This window comes from Rhea americana, unplaced genomic scaffold (assembly GCF_003343005.1).
Source record: "Rhea americana isolate MKP2758 unplaced genomic scaffold, rheAme1 scaffold_273, whole genome shotgun sequence".
Lineage (NCBI taxonomy): Eukaryota > Metazoa > Chordata > Aves > Rheiformes > Rheidae > Rhea > Rhea americana.
The window spans coordinates 1,092,652-1,109,185 of NW_028186394.1; the positions used below are offsets into that span (position 1 = coordinate 1,092,652).

General features: G+C 53.0%; 1 long non-coding RNA gene and 1 pseudogene across 1 annotated transcript; both read right to left on the minus strand.

Annotated features, from left to right (window-relative positions):
- Positions 1-10,414: 10,414 nt before the first annotated feature.
- LOC146594015 (uncharacterized) lies at positions 10,415-11,250 on the minus strand (annotated as a pseudogene).
- Positions 11,251-11,546: 296 nt separating this feature from the next.
- On the minus strand, positions 11,547-15,905 carry LOC146594016 (uncharacterized). The gene is made up of 2 exons (XR_014896268.1): positions 15,835-15,905; positions 11,547-11,781 (listed from the first exon to the last, which is right to left on the minus strand). It is a non-coding gene; the product is annotated as an uncharacterized LOC146594016 (long non-coding RNA).
- Between the last annotated feature and the right edge of the window lie 629 nt (positions 15,906-16,534).

The window sequence follows — 16,534 nt, forward strand, 5'->3', positions numbered from 1 at the left end:
ATGACCTAGTCTTGCATTTTAGGGGCAAGAGGAAGCAAGGCAAACCTTTGCCCTTTAAAAAAGCACCAGAAACCTTYCCCCTTCAAATTCAGCCCAGCTGAAGCTGGGTTTATTAGAGCCTGAGGGGGTTTCAGGCTCAGGTGAAGCCAGAGTATATATCAGAGTGGGGTTATGGTAATTCTTCCTTGCCCTCTTCTGCTGGGTTTGGTGGCTGCAGAGCTGGTGGAGCATCTCTGGCACCAGAGACACTGATGTTGAGACAGACTCCTTGTAATTGCAGTGACATTTAGCGTTTGCTTTACTGGCTCCCTCAGAGAGCTCAGTGCTGGCTGAGCTTGTAACTTGACAGYGCTGCTCAACTGGATGTAGCGGTGAGATTCAAACTGGGTCACAGAGAAGGAGGTGGCATGCTGGCTGTGTGTGCCTTTGAGATGCCTGTCAGCAGCTCAGCAGGGTCCTCACATAATTTTGAATGGGCTTGTTCCCTTGGCACATCCCTGCCAAGCACAATGTTGTTCTGGCACCAGTTAGAGATCTGCCCAAGCTCCCACACATCTCTCCCAGTGACTGCAGGACTGTGTTAGACAGGTCATAGCTTTAAAGAGCAACTGAGCACCAAAGCAGCAATTTCTGTATACCCACGCAGAATTTCAGCTTTTTCAGGATCAGTGAAAACCTCCTAATGCACTAGACAGGATTTCATTGAGCCCTGGTCAGCTCCGGGATGGGGCTTGTGCAATCTCTTGCTCTGAAGGCATCGTTGCACATAAGGCCTTGGCTGTGCCTGCAGGYAGGGTGATCCTGCTATCTGAACACAACTTCCAAGGTTTCACAGTGGGACCTGGAGACACGACTTGTTCTTCCTTCCCTGGTCCTGGCTACCAGCAGCTGGAAAGAGCCTTCCTGGTCACCTAGTATAGTTTCTGCTGTTATCTTATACAATTGATGTTCTTAAATAGGCAACAATGGTTATAGCCCTAGGTCAATTTGGGTTTATCTGTCAGTGATGACCCTCAGAAAGGTGGAGTTTTATTTCCTATAGGCGTCCTTAAGCTCCTGGGGAGCGATGCAGTTGCTCGGCCAGGAGCTGCTCCCCAACATGGCTCCCATTTGACATTTGCTGGAGCCTGTCTGTCTGTCTGAGCCCTCCAATGCAGTGGTGGCTTCCTGCCCACTCAGCTCCGCAGAGCAGCAATGGTGAGGTGTGCTCCTGCATGCAGGCCTGCGGAAGCACTTGCTTCTTTGCTGTGGTTTAAGCATGGCTGATCTGAGCTGCTGGTTGCTCTGAGTGTACAGCAGGCAGCAGAGAAAGCTTGAAAAAAAAAAGAAAAAAAAAAGAAAAAAGCTTCAGGGCTTAGCTGGGGAGAGTGTGATGGCTTGCAGACCTGGAGAAAGGTTATTACACAGAGGAGATGAGGGGATGCAGGGATGCAGGGATGCAGGGATGCAGGGATGAGTGAGCCTGGGAAATGTTGGAGTTTGCTAATTCCCTGGCATCCTCTTGACTGAAAGCTTGAAGCCATCCAGGGTTTCTGGTGGGGGACCACAAGAGGAGGTTGTTTTCCGTGTGACAGTCGCCATGTGTGTTACACCAGCTCTAGAGGCAGTCACAAGCTGTTAGGGAGACTTCCCCTAGGGCTGACAGGCATCCTRCTGAGTCTGCACCAAGGTGAGGACATGTACTCTGTGACAGAGCTTGTGGGAAGGGGCATGTGGGGCAGCCCCAAGGGTCCCTGCCAGAAGCTGGCATGGTGCAGGTTGCACAGAGCTCACGCTGTTGACTTGAGAGAGGAAAATGCTTGTGGTGCCTCCAGCCATGCTCCAGCCTCTAGCTGCCAAGGTATAGAAGTCTTCAGGAATCTGGGAAGAGCTGGTGTCCAGGAGCAGGAGGCCATGGGAATGACTGCAGAAGGGAGTCAGAGCATCCTCTCYTCTGACCCTGTGGGGCCTGGGCCTTAGGTGGATCCACACCCTCTTTCCTCTCCCTCACTTCTTCAATCCTCCAAGGTCTTGGCTTGTGTCAGCAGGGCAGCAAGTAGTCCCAAGGACCAGGGAGCAARATGCTTAGTGGAGAAGGAGGGCACCTCCCATATCTCCTCCCAAGAGAAAGACTTGCTGTGTCCCTGCTCGCAGGCCAGGCCAAATGCCACTGAGCAAGCACCCACAAGYGGGCTGCTGCCCATGCTGCCCTTGGCCACTGCATGGACTGGAGCATGCAGGCGGCCTCTCTGAGGCCACAAGGGCACCAGGGCAGGGTGGCTGCTGGCAGGCCAGCTTCTGCCTGCTCGCTGCCTGCATGCAGCCCATGTCTCCTGTGAGGCTGCCACTACTTAGCTGGGATGCATCTGCCCAGAAAGCACTTGCAAAGCCAGAGCTGGCTTGTTAATGCAGCTCAGCTCACTAGGGAGCTAGAAATCCAACTCTGGCGGTGGCTGCAGAGCTGTTGGCAGCAAGCCCTGGGGCTCTTCCCCTCCTTTCTCAGCCACACCACCACAGATCTTGTTTCCAAGTTTGCTGATGGCATTGGTCCTGTTCCTATTCCCATCAGGCTGACATAGTACCCAAGCCTGACCTCTGTATCTAATTCAGGACCCATCACCAAGGTCTAGGGTTATCATTCCTTGGTAAAAGAGTGGGCTGAGAGTTTCTTTGGCCTTACTGAGAYGGAGAAAAGCTGGGGCCCACCTGAATCACAATACTGTGTATCCCTTACTCTCAACTCCTATGGCCTTTTTCTTGAACCTGTTCCCTTTAGAGAGGACCCCTTGTCCAGTGACTTTTCTGGGAAGGATTCTCAGGAATGAGTCACTCCAGCCTGGTGCTCCTGTGTAGGCTGAGGTAGGAAGCAAGTAGTCACTTTGGAGCTAGCTCCATCCTCACTACAGGCTCTGATGGTGTGGGGATGTGAGGTCTTTTCATTCAGTGCCCCAGCCAGGAAGGAGACTCTGGCATGCTCAGACTGCTGAAGGAGTCACTGAGGTGCCAGGGCTGTGTTGTGTCCTTGGGGCAGGACAGAGGTATCCAGAGAGACTTACATACCCTGAGCTGGGGGCACTAACAGAGCTTGGAATGGAAGGAATGCTGTGCTGAGTACATGACATGGACACTGCCCTCCAGCAGAGGAGATCGTGGTCATAGTAGCATCAGTACTGGGGAAGAAGGTATTGTTAGATGTGTTTACTTGAGGGCAAGGACAGTCCCCTCGCAAGTAAACATGAAGCCCCATCCAGCCCTCTCTTGGCTCTCTTCTGGGAGGATGATGGCTCGAGCCTCTYTATGGGCACATTTGACATCTCACAGTCAAAATCACAGCATACTAGGGGACTCCCTGCCTAACGGGCTTACCCAGGTTCTGCCRCTGCTGCTCTCTGCCAATCCCATTGAYGAGTTATTGGAGGACTCTGACTTAYGCACAGGGATCTGGGGCCTGGAGAGCTGTGGGGAAGGTTCAGCACCACAAGCAGAAGCTTTAGGCCTGCTGCCTGCCCGGTAGCTGTCAGCRTGCCAGCATGGAGCTGCCAGGCAGGATGCTGCGTGTGCCCAGCACTTGCGGTCCCTCTGAAACACAGCAGACACAAATGGAAGGAGACAGGCTGGCTCGAGTGGTAAAGATCAAATCCCAGGAGCCCGGGGCTGCTGTCAGCAAGACGAGGCACTCGGAGCCATCCTGGGAGCTGGAGGCACTGCTGCCACCACATCACCTGCCTCTCATGGTGATGCCCCCACCAAAAGAGCTGTGTCCCGGTGTGACCGCAGCACAGTCCTGTTGGTAGAGCGCTGGATAGGATCCTAGCTGGCTGCTTGCAGAGGCTGAGGGCAGAGCCAGCCTACACCGCTGTTGCACTGCAGCACTGCAGTGCTACTGGGGAGAAACTACAGCATGGACTGGTCTTGCTTCTGCCTCCACGGTTAAGGATCTGGCTAATTAGGACCAGGTTATTTAGCAGGGACAGAGAGCACGTAGGGATATACATGCTTGCCCTGGACCTCTGAATACGTGGGTATACCACAGCCAGGCATCCAGGTAATGAATGGCGTCAGTCCTCAGCAGCTGTGGCTTTAGCAGTTCCCTCAGCTGTTAGGGTAGACAAGGATGATCCTGCTGGGTATCTACTGGCACATCTCTAGGCCAGAGCTGTGGCCTGGCTACTCCATAGATTCAGGAGGGAAGAGGGGAAGGTGACCCCAGAAAAAACACCCTGCTGGGAAATGCTGCGTAGCACTGTGGCTCTGAAAGCTCACTTCCCGCGGCAGCTTGTGTGGCAGCCCTGGCCTCCTCCTGCAAGTGGAAATTTCAACCACCCGCCAGGGGCTTTTGCAAAGTCAGTGGCTGTGGGAGGAAGATGATGGTGTGGCAGCGTGGCTCAAAGCTCACAGGAAATGTACTTGCACCACCCACCCTCAGTGCACGTCCCCTCCCACAGGGCAGTGCAGCCATGGCAGAGTGGCCCAAAGGCACAAGGAGACTTGGAGAAGCAAAGGCAGACCTAGGTGGACCACAACAGCCAGCTGGGGAGCTGCAGGTCCAAAGCACAACTTATTCATCCTCTTCCAGCCTCTAATAAGTTTCAAAGAAGCCCCCAGAACCTTGGATCCAACATGAGCCTCCATACACCTCCATCGCTGCACAACCCAACTATTTCCAGCCCCTAAGTTGTACTGTGGGAGCAGGTAGCCATCTTACAGGTACCCAAGTTTCAACAGCATGAGGCAGCGTTGCCCTGCAGCCAGTGTGGCTGCTGCAAGACAGGAGGGCCAAGGGCCTGCAGCACAGCTGGAAAGATGGAGAGCAAGGAGGGAGCACCCCTAATTGGAATAGTTGCTAAAGCCAAGGAGGGGTGAGCAAGGAGAGAGGAAGGCCAGCGAGAGGCAGGGAACAAGGAGCTGTTGTGCACATGCAGCCCAGGCACACAGCCCCAGGTCCTGCTGGCAGCAAGAGCCAAACAAACGGGGACTGTTTGAACCAGAGGAACAAGCAGACAGCAGGACAGAAAACAGACGTATGCTGGGAGAGAGCTGGAGCCAAGGGCTTAGTCAGGAGCAGGGTGCTGCTGCATGGGATGGGCTTGGGCTTCTCCTATTCCCAGTGGGAAGATCTTCCCTTCTCCATATCAGGCAGGACGGTGCTATCTCCTAAGCCCTTCCCCAGGGCAGGGCAACAAATGATAGCAAAGTGCCCTGGATGCACCTGGTCAGGATGTGGGGGGCAGCCCTTCTCCTGCTGAGACTGTCTCTGGGACATTAAACTTTCACTCATGAAAAAATAACAGGAAATCAGCCACTTTTCCTAAAAAAAATGTAGCTAGGTGTAGCCTATGCACAAGTTCTCCATGTGGAGAACATATGCTTTTGGTATACCAGAAGCATGAAGCAACGGCCTTGTTGAGTTCARCTCTTTGAAAGAAAATCCAAAAGGGAAAAAGGGACTCTGTCTGAAGACGAACGTCAACAGCAAACCCAAGTTTGGGCTTGTCCTGCTCCTTTGCAGGAAATGCTTTCTTTGCTCAGAGGAGGAACTGAAATTTGAGGAGGGAAAACTCTGGCTGTGCATGTGAGCGGCAAGTGCCATACCAGGTGTCCCCAGCTGGGGCTCTTACAGACAGTTTTCCAGGTCTCCTCAGCATGAGAGTAYTTGACCTCAGAAGACACCCTGGGCTGTTAGTTCCTGTTAGGCTTTGAGTGGAGAGTTGTATGTGAACAGATATAGTTAGATATAGTTCCCACACCCAGAAACAGCCCATGGACACAGAGCTTGAAGGAGTATTGCTGTTCCGAGGCTGGGTTTTTACCCAAAATTGCATCTCTGTGCAATGCCACAGTGCTGCACAGGGCACCGGACTGGCCCTAAAGATGGGTGTATGTGGTGGGCTGAGCTGCAGTGTGCTGCACAGCCAGTTTCTCCCATTGCATCTCCCCAGTGAGGACATGCAAGCCCCTACAGTGTCTCAGCCTTGGTGACGTGATGCTGCTATGGCAAGAAGGGATGAAGGTTTCCTCTGCTCCAGCCTCAGACATTGCCGGATTAAGATAGAGCTGGCAGGGTGAGATTTTGGGGAGGATAGTATTGTCCAAATTGGCCCCTTTCAGGCATCTGGGTGATTTGTGGATGGACTAGTGTTGGTCGCACTGCAGCATTTGGGAGTTGTGCTGTGTCAGGCTGGTGTTTTGGGGGGCTTCTCACATGTGGAAACCTGTAGTTCTCAGACCAGCAAGAGGCTGCTGAGGAGCAGAGCCTGGCGGGGCCATGCCCATGCTTGCCCAGCTGAGGTGCCCATCCCCACATCTCCTCCTCCAGCTCTGCATTTGGAGCCCCTGCCTGCTGCCCCACTGGCTTTGCCGGTCCCTGATCGCCAGGGCCTGCCAGCAGCCCAGCCCTTCCCGTAACCCTTTGCTGAACAGCAGCACTGTGCCGGAGCAGCCGCTGGCTCCCAGTACAAAGCTCAGCGGGAATGGCCTCCCCTCAGCCCCGAAAGCGCTCTGCTGCTGGGAGGAGACGGGAAGGACTTGCTCCAGGCCAGGAAATCCTTGCTTTCTCCTCCAGCCAGGCCCACAGTGGGCAGCCACAATGTGAGCTTCCCCCGTCACGGCTGCCAAGGCCCTGCCTGACCTGGGGGCCGGCCGGCTGGGCCAGTGAGATGCAGGGGAGAGGGATGAGGAGTGAGTGTGGGGAGGCGATAAGGAAACCGGCTCCTCTCCTGGTTCCTGCAGGCCAACTCAAGGCCAGGGAGACACCAGGCAGCAGAGCAGGCGCAGAGTGACTCACGCAATGCCTGCCCTGGCCGTGCCAGCCCGGACACCAATTTATTTTTCTGACAGCGTTTACTCTCAGGGAATGTGAGCAGCCCTCTGCCAGGGCACGATAGGGACTTAAAATAGAAAGGCTCTGGGCTGTTCAGCCACAGCTCAAGGCCTCTCTCCATGTATAGCAACGACATGCCTGGTACGCCTGGAGGAACCCAAATGCACCAGGCACGTGCGTGTGTCTACACACATCCGCCTGTGGGGCTGGGGAATACCCTCTTCAACAGCCTCGTTCTCTCCTGCAAGAACACACAGAAAACCACACGGGCACGTGAGTGCGCTGTGCGCGTGCCATGCACCTTCGCTGTGCCTGCACACACCGCRCGCGTGCACGTGCACAATGCCCAGATGTGCATGATGCCCACGGCATTTTCCACGCCCTCTGCGATGCTCCGCTCCAATCACCCTCCAGGGTGCTCCTGAGGTGCTCGGTCCTGAATCTCAGCCCTGTGGTGCAGGCTGAGGTGCCCCAGCAGGAGGTTGTATAACCCACACAGGACAGAGCTGATGAGCAGTCATCTCAGATCTAGGGAGCTACCAATCCTTCCTAGGGATTTGCTAGAGGCTCTTGCTGCAGGACTAGCACAAGCCTTGCCTGGTTCATTTACCATGCAAAAGCATCAGGGTGTTTTGCAGACAAGCCTGTGCTGCCTCCAGGAAACTCCAACTCCGATCTGTTGGTACAGAGTTGAATCCTAGGAGCCGTCTAGAGTGCAGGATCAGGCCTGCCCCATAACTGGTGCATCACCTAGGGCTCCTGTCCCTGTTGTGCACAGCATATGTGCTAGCCCAAGCAATGGGACATGTCCTGGCACTGCAGCCGTGATGGGACCGCAGGAAGGAACTAGAAAAGAGTGATTGTGGCAGCACAGATGTGTCCAGGTTCCCACAAGCAGATGGGTGCACATGGCACTGCCAACACAGCCAGGAAAAAAACACACTTGGGTTTTGTATTGTCCAGCCTGAGGCACAGCAGGCAATCCCTCCTTTTGAGCAGACTTTGCAGGTCATTTGCAGACTGCATTTTGCAGTGTGCAACACAGTCACAGGGTGGCTAGGTTGCATGTGCAGGAACGTGCTGTGCCCAGGCATGACACTGAAAGTAGGGATAGCTTGGCACAGGGGCACGTAGCACATGATGCAGAACACTGGCTGAGGGCTTGGTTTGAAGGGAATACCTTAATTTTACCCTTACTAGGCTTTTCAAACTAGATTGCTGGACATTGGGTTGTGTTACAGAAGGGCACAAGCGGCAGCAACCATGCGAGGGTTTATAACTACAATGCCAGGTCATGCAGGTGATGCCTGTCCAGCCCCTGCAGAGACACAGTCATTTCTGAGGGCCCTTTCTTAGACAGACCAAAAACTTCTGTGGCCTCTGTAAGCCTCCAAATCCCACTGGGCAGGCAGCAGGGAAAACTTGGACATACGCTTCACAGAGGAAGAAATCTGAGGAGAAGTCTAGATCTAGCCTTCCGAATGAAATGAGTCATCCTAGCAGTGGTGCCAGGCAGGTGGGCTTATTTCTTTTTCTGGAAAGGTTTGGAGCTTGCCATGTTCCTCCAGCTACTTGTTGCCCTCAGGGCTGGCCTGGCCGCTAATCCTCATAGTTTTGGTAGCTGGTCACCAGCTCTTGGCTTGCCCTGCCCTTCCGATAATGGCCCTTACCACAGGTAAGTCAAACATCTCAGGGGATATATCAAACAGTGGAGGGTCCCTCACAAGGGAGTCTTGTGACGTCCTTAAAACAATGAACCCATCTGTTTGGCTTTAACTATTCTACACAGACTGAATTTAGGGATTGGCTTCCTGTTATTCTGTCCAGACTAACTTATCCATGTGCCCATTTTGTGCAACTATGAGCTTTCTTTAGGATCGAAAAATTCCCCAGCATGCCAAGATTTGCTGAAAAATCATCATTTGCAGGGGGAAGCTGTTCATAACACTGTGCTAAGACTCCCAGCTTTTGAGAGGGTATTTGGGCTGCTGATATAAAAATCTTCCCCTCTAGGAGATGCTGTTTTGTGTCATCCTTAGATACTAATGGGCTGGAAAGAACTTCACCACCCTCATGTGCCTGTGATGTGACACTGCGTCTTCCCGCTAGAGAAACAGAAATAATCAGTGAACAGGTCTGGTGGTTTGATTTGCTGTGACTAGGAGAGCCCTTGAGCTCTGGAAGAAGCTGAGACTTCCCCAACCCTGCTAGACTGGCCCTGTTGCCACACACGTTCTTGATCCCAGGCAAGTGACAACCTGCAGCTGGACATGCCCGTGGCTTTCTAGTGTTTCTTTTGACAACATTGCTCCATTGTGGGACAGCCTGTGGGTGCTGGAACAAGGGCCAGCCTCTGCCTAGGGCAGGGGGACCAGCCCAGCCACAGGCCCTGCTGATTACTCATGAGAGCTGTAAACCATTGAGTGTCCAGCCCAGTCTTCTGTGTGGTGCTCACTGGTAACGAAGACTGGGACTGACTGCAAGTCCTACATGGCTTGGATGCCTTTCAGACATGCACAGCCAGGGGCTGAATGTGAGGGGTTGCTGGGAGGTGGCACAGGCTGCAAATAAGCAGCTCATAGATCAGTTAAAAAAGTCAAATGAGAGTTTGCTCTTTTCCTGTTTCTTCTGGTTTTCCCAGTCTCATCTTCCTCAAATCACTCAGATGATTGTCTCATGGGTGAATATGCAATGTTCTCAGAAGTTTCCAATGACACARGTTATGGTTTGTGCAGCTGCACAGGTCCTCACTTTGGGTAGCCCACACTTTTTGAACTTTAGCTCTGCCAATCTTGGATTTTTCTTCCTTCTGTAGCTCCTCTGACCTCATAACTGTGTCACAGTTTCTGTTTGCAAATGAGGAAAAGGATGCATAGAAAGTCAGAAAATATTTCTCTGTAAGTGTGGCCATTGCTTCCCATGAGGATTTTGATCTCTATTCCTCTTCCCAGAGTAAGACATTGCTCAAACAGGCACCCTAGTTTTCATTTGTATCTTTCTGTTGAAATTTTTCTTCAAAACAATTGCAGGAAATCAGGCTCTTTTGAAGTAACAAATAGATATGCATTAGTTTGGGTCCTCCGTTTACTCATAATGAATGCACAGTTCCTAGGCAACCACCAGCTTCCAGCTCAGTGAGTCCTTCCCTTTATACGTGACAAGTCGAAAATAGCAACTTCATCTTGGGCGCCATAGCTTTTTTATCTGAGGATTATCTACCACTTATAAAACCTCTAAGGAACCGCACAAGACTGCCAGACATGGTTTCCATAGTTCAATTCAGAGTCATATCTTCCCAACAAATTAAATGTTTGAACTTCAGTTTGTGACTTTAAGATTACTGGTTACTATTTACAAACTGTTAGTAATTCACCTCGGTCACATTATGGCTGGGTCTGCTATGCCATAGATCTACATAATCGTCTGTATTGCAGCTTCTAGTATTTGAGGTAGGTATATGAAGTGATTCTGTTGTGACTAAGCTTCCTTTCGTGGTTCTCATGGCATGGACTGATTTGTGCTTCACAGTAGCATTTGAATGTCTAAAGGGGGAGATTAAGGCTTTCACCTCAGAACCTTCCTCCCAGGGAACAGCCCTGCATTTGAAGGACCTGTTTATTTCAATCCAAAGGACTTACTGGAGGCCTTACAGAGACGTGGCCTAGATGCCTTGGGGCAGCCTGCAGGGTCACACTGCGAGCAGGCGCACAGCCCCGCGTGGGTGCGCCAGTGCTTGCAGAGGGTCGAGCTGTCCCCGAAGCACTTCCCACACTGGGTGCAGGAATCGGGCCACTTGATGGTGCGCATCCACTGGTGCTGCAGCAGGTTGGAGCTGAGGCCGAAGGCCTTGCTACACTGAGGGCAGGCATAAGGATGCTCACCCACGTGTGTCCTCTGGTGCTGCAGCATGTTGGAGCTGAGGCTGAAGTGGTGGCCACACTAGAAGCACTGGTAGGGCCCCTTACCAGTGTGGGTGCGCTGATGCTGCAGCAGATTGGAGCCCTGGACGAAGTGTTTCCCACACTTGGTGCAGGCAAATAGCTGCTCACCAGCAGCATGTGTCTGCTGGTGCTACAGCAAGTTGGAGCTGAGGTTGAAGGTCTTGCCACACAGGGAGCACTGGCATGGATGCTCAYTGGTGTGCATGTGCTGATACTTGGAGAAAATGCAGCTAAGGCTGAACCTTTTCCCATTAGTGCATGCATAGAGACACTTGCCTCTATGCCATGTGTGATGAGGGATGAGCTCTCTCTGAAACCCTTCCCGCAGGCCAGGCACACAAAGGGGCACTCACCGGTGTGTGTGYGTGCGCGCGCTGGTGCTTGATGAAGCCTTTCCTGCAGACAGGGCATTTGTAGGGGTGCTCATCAGCGTGTGTGAGTTGGCGGTGGATGTGGTCGGAGCTCTGTGCAAAGCCTTTGCAGCACTCACTGCACTTGCAGCGCTTCTCACCCACGTGGGCTTGCAGATGCTGCACCAGCTCTGTGCTCAGCCCAAAGCAGCACCCAAGGCTGGGGCATTTGTGAGGCGTCTCCTGGCTTTGCACACGCTGATGCTGGATCAGGTAGGAGCTGAGTATGAAGGCCTTGCTGCATGGGTGCATTTGTACTGGCACTTGCTGGTGTGTGTGGTGGTGCTTCAGCAATGCGGAGCCGTCACCAAAGCCCTTCCCGCAAGTGGGACACACGTATGGGCATTTGCCAGYGTGGATTTGCAGGTGTCTGAAAAGGTCAGAGCTCTGCACAAAGTCCTTTCCATATTCGCTATATTTATAAGGTCTCTCTGCCGCAGGAGCTTTGGGGAGGGCACTTTTGGGAGCACTTCCCTGAGATCCCTGGGGCCAGTAAGGGCCTGCCATTGCCACCCTGCTGTGTCCCCAGCCACTTGAGAGAGGGTATCCCTGGAGTCCCCTTGCATGCCAGGTAGCTCAGCCATCTCAGCAGCAGGAGCCTTCACCTCTTCCTCCTCCATGTTCTCATCATCTGCCAGAAGAAAGAAAACCTAGCGGTAACTTCTTCCATGAACCGTACAGACACTCCAGCACAGGGTGGAGCACCTGCCCCCACAGAAATCACCCTAAGCAGAGCTTGAGCCAGCTGCTCTGCCCCTAGCCCATCCATCCCTGCAGGGTACGTCCCAGGYCCAGGGACTTGCAGGGAAAGGGGCATCCTCATTGCTGCCTGGGAGCAAGAATGCCGCACAGGGAGCAAAGGCCTCTAAGTTTGCTCCCAACATCCTTCCAGGGAGCTTTTCATCCTCCAAGTATCTACTGCAAAATGCATCAGCTTGGAGCACCAGACATGCAAGCACTGCTGGACAGCCCATCTCTTTTTGGTATCTCCAGCCACATTTCCAAGTGAGGTTAGTGACCGCCTATCAGCCTCATTGCTGGGGAATTTGTCTACGATGTGGAAGAGGACTGAAGTTCCCTGACGCTGAAGCAGGCCTAGAAACTTGCAGAGCTCATAACCAGGCAGCTTCAACGAGGAAGGAGGGGCCACTGCTATGACTTGGAATTCAATAGGCTCTGGAGCCACCAGATTGGGATCTTCAGGACACATGAACGTGTCTTTAAATCACTGGCAGTGTTTTAAGTGCCAGCATGCTATTTTCAACCTTGTTCTATGACTGGTTTGATCCTAGAGCTGGTAGAAGTATGTTATTGTTGTGGACACATCTGGTGCACAAGAGCACCTGTGGATTTTGGTGTTGGTACAACCCAGGCAAAGCAAAGGAATGCTTTTGGGAATGTCTTTAGGCTGGGAGTTGTTGGTAGCTCAGGAGGCATTGGAGAATCTGAGGAAGCTCCTGCCCTCTCTCTGCATAGCCTTAAGATCACAGAATCACAGAACTGGTAAGGTTGGAAGGGACCTCTGGAGATCATCTAGTCCAACCTCCCTGCTCAAGCAGGGTCACCTAGAGGATGTTAGACAGACTTGCATCCAGGCAGATGCCATCTCCAGAGAAGGAGACTCCACAGCCTCTCTGGGCAACCTGTTCCAGTGCTCTGAAGGTCTTCCAAGGCAAGCGTAGAAGGAAGAGGTTTGACATCACTGGATCTGGTTTCAGGCTAAGGAAAGGCTAGGGGCAAGGAGGGGATTGAACGAGGGCACAAACACATCATCTTGGCCAGCTTCCTCCCAGGGTGTGTGTAGGGTACCAACCCCAGGGCTTCTCRAACACAGCGTCCCCCCTCCCAACCCCACAGGCATCTAGGAGAGCAAAGTGAGGGGCACTGCAAGGGCAGGAAGAGCAAAGAGTGACCCTTCCCAGGGGAGCATAGGCTGCTGCTTCTGCTGCAGGCTRGTCACGCTCCTAGCCACACACTTGGCCTCTGAGCATCATGGACATATCATGCAGAGTTCAGCTCCKGCAACCACAAAATCCCTTTCCCTTTGAGGATAGTATGAATGTCCTAAATGCTCTAGGGCTCATCCTACTGGAGACCAGTATGGGGTTAACAGTAGTGGCAAGGGAAGAGTTGGGTCAAACTGGTCCTTCCCCAGGACAGAAATCCTGCTGCCTTCCCACCATTGTTCCCTGGCCTGCCCCCTCCCCTCTCTAGCTACAAGAGCCCAGAACGTGCAATACAAGGGCACATTCAAGCTTCACTTGCCTCTGCTTCCCCTGAGGGTGCCTCTCCTTTTGTCATGAAGACCAAGGTTACCTGCTCGAACCTGGCAGGCAGGACATGCCAGGCATACCCTTGACATTTTGCACATCCGTGACCTCAGGCAGGTGTGGACAAGCCACAGAAACATCACACTAGGACTTCTGCAGTTGGAAATGAAAGACAAGCGACACTCCACGAACTAGCTGAACAGGGCATGCCTGGGACAACAAAGACCCAAGGGTCAAGGAAGGCACTTCCAGCAACAGAAGAAGAGCAATTGGTTGCAAAAGGTTGACATGGGAAATGTGCAAGTGTCCAGGGCACTCACATGCAAAACAGATACACAAACCTGGAAATGGAGTCTCGAAGAGAACAGTGATCTGTCCTGTGGGGAAATAGGGACAGTACGGCAGGTTCAGGCTAGCCAACTGCAGGCCTAGAAATACACAGTGGCACTGTCGAGGAGGAAGAGTTATTCAAAATATTGTTGGCACAAGAACAAAWTGGCCACCAGTAAGTTTATGCTGGAAAGGAGAAGGCAGCTGTGGACCATGAGAGTAGCTTGGGCAGGAATGGCCCATGCTGTAAATCGCCCAGCTGCTTCATAGCGGCGCCAGGTAATTTGAGGAATCAGATTATGCAGAAGGTGCTTGTGAAAGCAAGGGCTGGACTCAGAGCCAAGACCCCTTCTCTTTCTGCCTGCCAGCAGCTGGTTCCCCAGTGTTTTGTATTGCTGCTGCAAGACACCACAAAGGGATGCTGGCTGGAAGACAGTGGGACAGAGGCTCTTCACATTAAGGCTATTACCCTGATCAAACAGGTTGTACAAAGACCTTCCTTGGCAAGGACCATAGCCCTGGGAAGCAGCTTAAGTGAGAAGGGTGTGCTGGGCAGCCCTCGAGCATGTGAGATGCCCCTGGCCTGCTCAGACAGATGTGCCCTTCCCTAAACATTTCTGACACACTAATGATATGAGATCTACCTCTGCACACAGGTTCTGGGTCAGTTTGGGAGAGAAAAAGCATGGAGAATAAGCCAGCATGCACCATCCACMTGGTCTTAGTGTTCCTCAGAAGTGCAGGCTGGCTGCCCAGACATGTCTGGGGTGCAGCTTCAGAGCTCAAGCTATGTTTAAGCAGAGCCTCTTGAAACAGGGCTACAACACAGGAATCTGGAGCAGAAAGCCAAAATAAGCCAGTTTCCTCAGGCACTCAGGCTGCTCTGGAAGGAAAAGAAGCTATGGAGGTGGAGAGTGACAACAGTGACATCCTCTGTGTGAGACATGACATGTACTTGCTCACGAGCAATCAGGATGGAGCTACATGGGAGTGTTGGTCCAGGTCAAATCAGGGAAGAGGTCGGCAGGACATCATAGCACTGCTGACACAGCCACCAGGCGCATGTCCACACCAGCAGACCACAGATACAGGGCAAGGGGAGGATGCTGACTCTTCCTTTAAGCGCACGTAGGAAAAAATATCAGTCCTGCTTTGGGGAGACAGCTCGGTATGGGAAAGCCTGGCGGCAGCAAGACCTGAAAAGGGAACAGGGGCTATCAGTTGTTTTCCCCMAGGAGACCTGCTGGGAGCCACATCTTTGCTGGCAGTGCATAAGAAATGAAAGCCACTGGGGCTTAAAGACAGCTTTCCTTGGACTCCTATCAGGAGCAGCAGGCTTTTCCCATCAGAGACTGAGTAAGGCCAATCCTGGGTYGTGGAAAATCCATGAGCTGGCTGCTGTGCTGGTTACAAGCAGTGCGTGCTCTGCTGCACACYTACTCTCAGCCCCCAGCCAGATGGAAAACTGAGGTATAGAGCTGCCAGCTACACGGGGCTAGAACTAGAGAAGGGTTTAACCTCCCACCTTCTCCATAGCTTTTCCAAAAAAGTTCCCAGGGCTCCCTCTTCCCTTCCTTCAGCCTMCAGAGAGGCTGCTTAGTGTCTTTACAGTGCTAACTATATTTTGGGACCTGTGAGCCCAGTAAGGCTCAGGACACAGAGATCAGCTGTAGAATCAGTCTAGGATGGTAAGCAGGGGAGATCGGGATTTGCATGCAGGGTGCTGACAGCAGGGAGCTTTTGGAGAATACTCTAGGTACCTAGCCAGCTCAGCACCCACCAGTATCTTTTCTGGCAGGGCCAGGCAGGACAATGTCACCCTCTGGAGCAGTTTTCCTGCTGGACAAATACTCCAAAGAGGACCATRCCACCCAGGCAGCAGGCTCAGGAGCATCATGCTATCACTCTGCCTTGCAGCCCTGGGTCTCAGTGCCCTGCAGGCAAGCAGCCAGGCCCTGGGGCACCCCCAGAGCATGGCCACCTCCCTGTCAGCCCAAGGGCTCCCCCCACTTCCTAGCTCTCCAGATGGCTTTGTGGGTGCCAATGGCACAGCCCTCCAGCCCAGTCTTCCCACTCCCACTCACCTGGCATCACGGCTGTGCAGTGCAGATGGGCAGGGACACCAGAGGGCACTGGTGTCAGCGGTGATCCAGACCGGTTGTGCAACTGCAGCTCCTCAGTGCCGATTAGAGGTTGGCCACGCTCCCTGTAATTTTTCCTGTGGCAAAGAGCTCTGGGAAATGTAGTTTTCTCATGCAATAAATCGTAAGAAGCCGTATTTCCCTTTGCAAAGTACTGTGGGAAACGTAGTTCAAGTGCTGGAGGCTTCAACTGCAATTTAAGGCTACCCTGTCCCATTCTCCAGGTTATCCCAGCCCAATGTGCATGGCCTTGTCCCCAGCATCYCCATGGCTCGTCTGGAGGCCAGGCTGCCCAGAAGCCTAGCAGGGCTGCTGTAGCACCCATCTCACCCCATGTCCCAGAAGTAAGGACACTTATGGGTAGCCTAAAGCCCAGCAACCTGCAGCAAAATGCCCATCTGGACCCACACAAGGCACACAGGGGATGCAGGGGTGCGCTGCCTGCGGCAGAGAGTTGGGGCAGAGCAGAGCAGCAAAGGCTCCTGCYTATGGTAGTGCCACATCCCTGTGACTTGTGCCAAGTCTTGTTTCTTCAGGCCTGGCCACCAGCATCTCCCTGCACCTTCCTGCTTCCCCTTCAGCTTTCCCAAGACCCAATAGCACTGGCCAGCGTGGGGACGCAGCCCCCCAAAGGAGGGTGCCG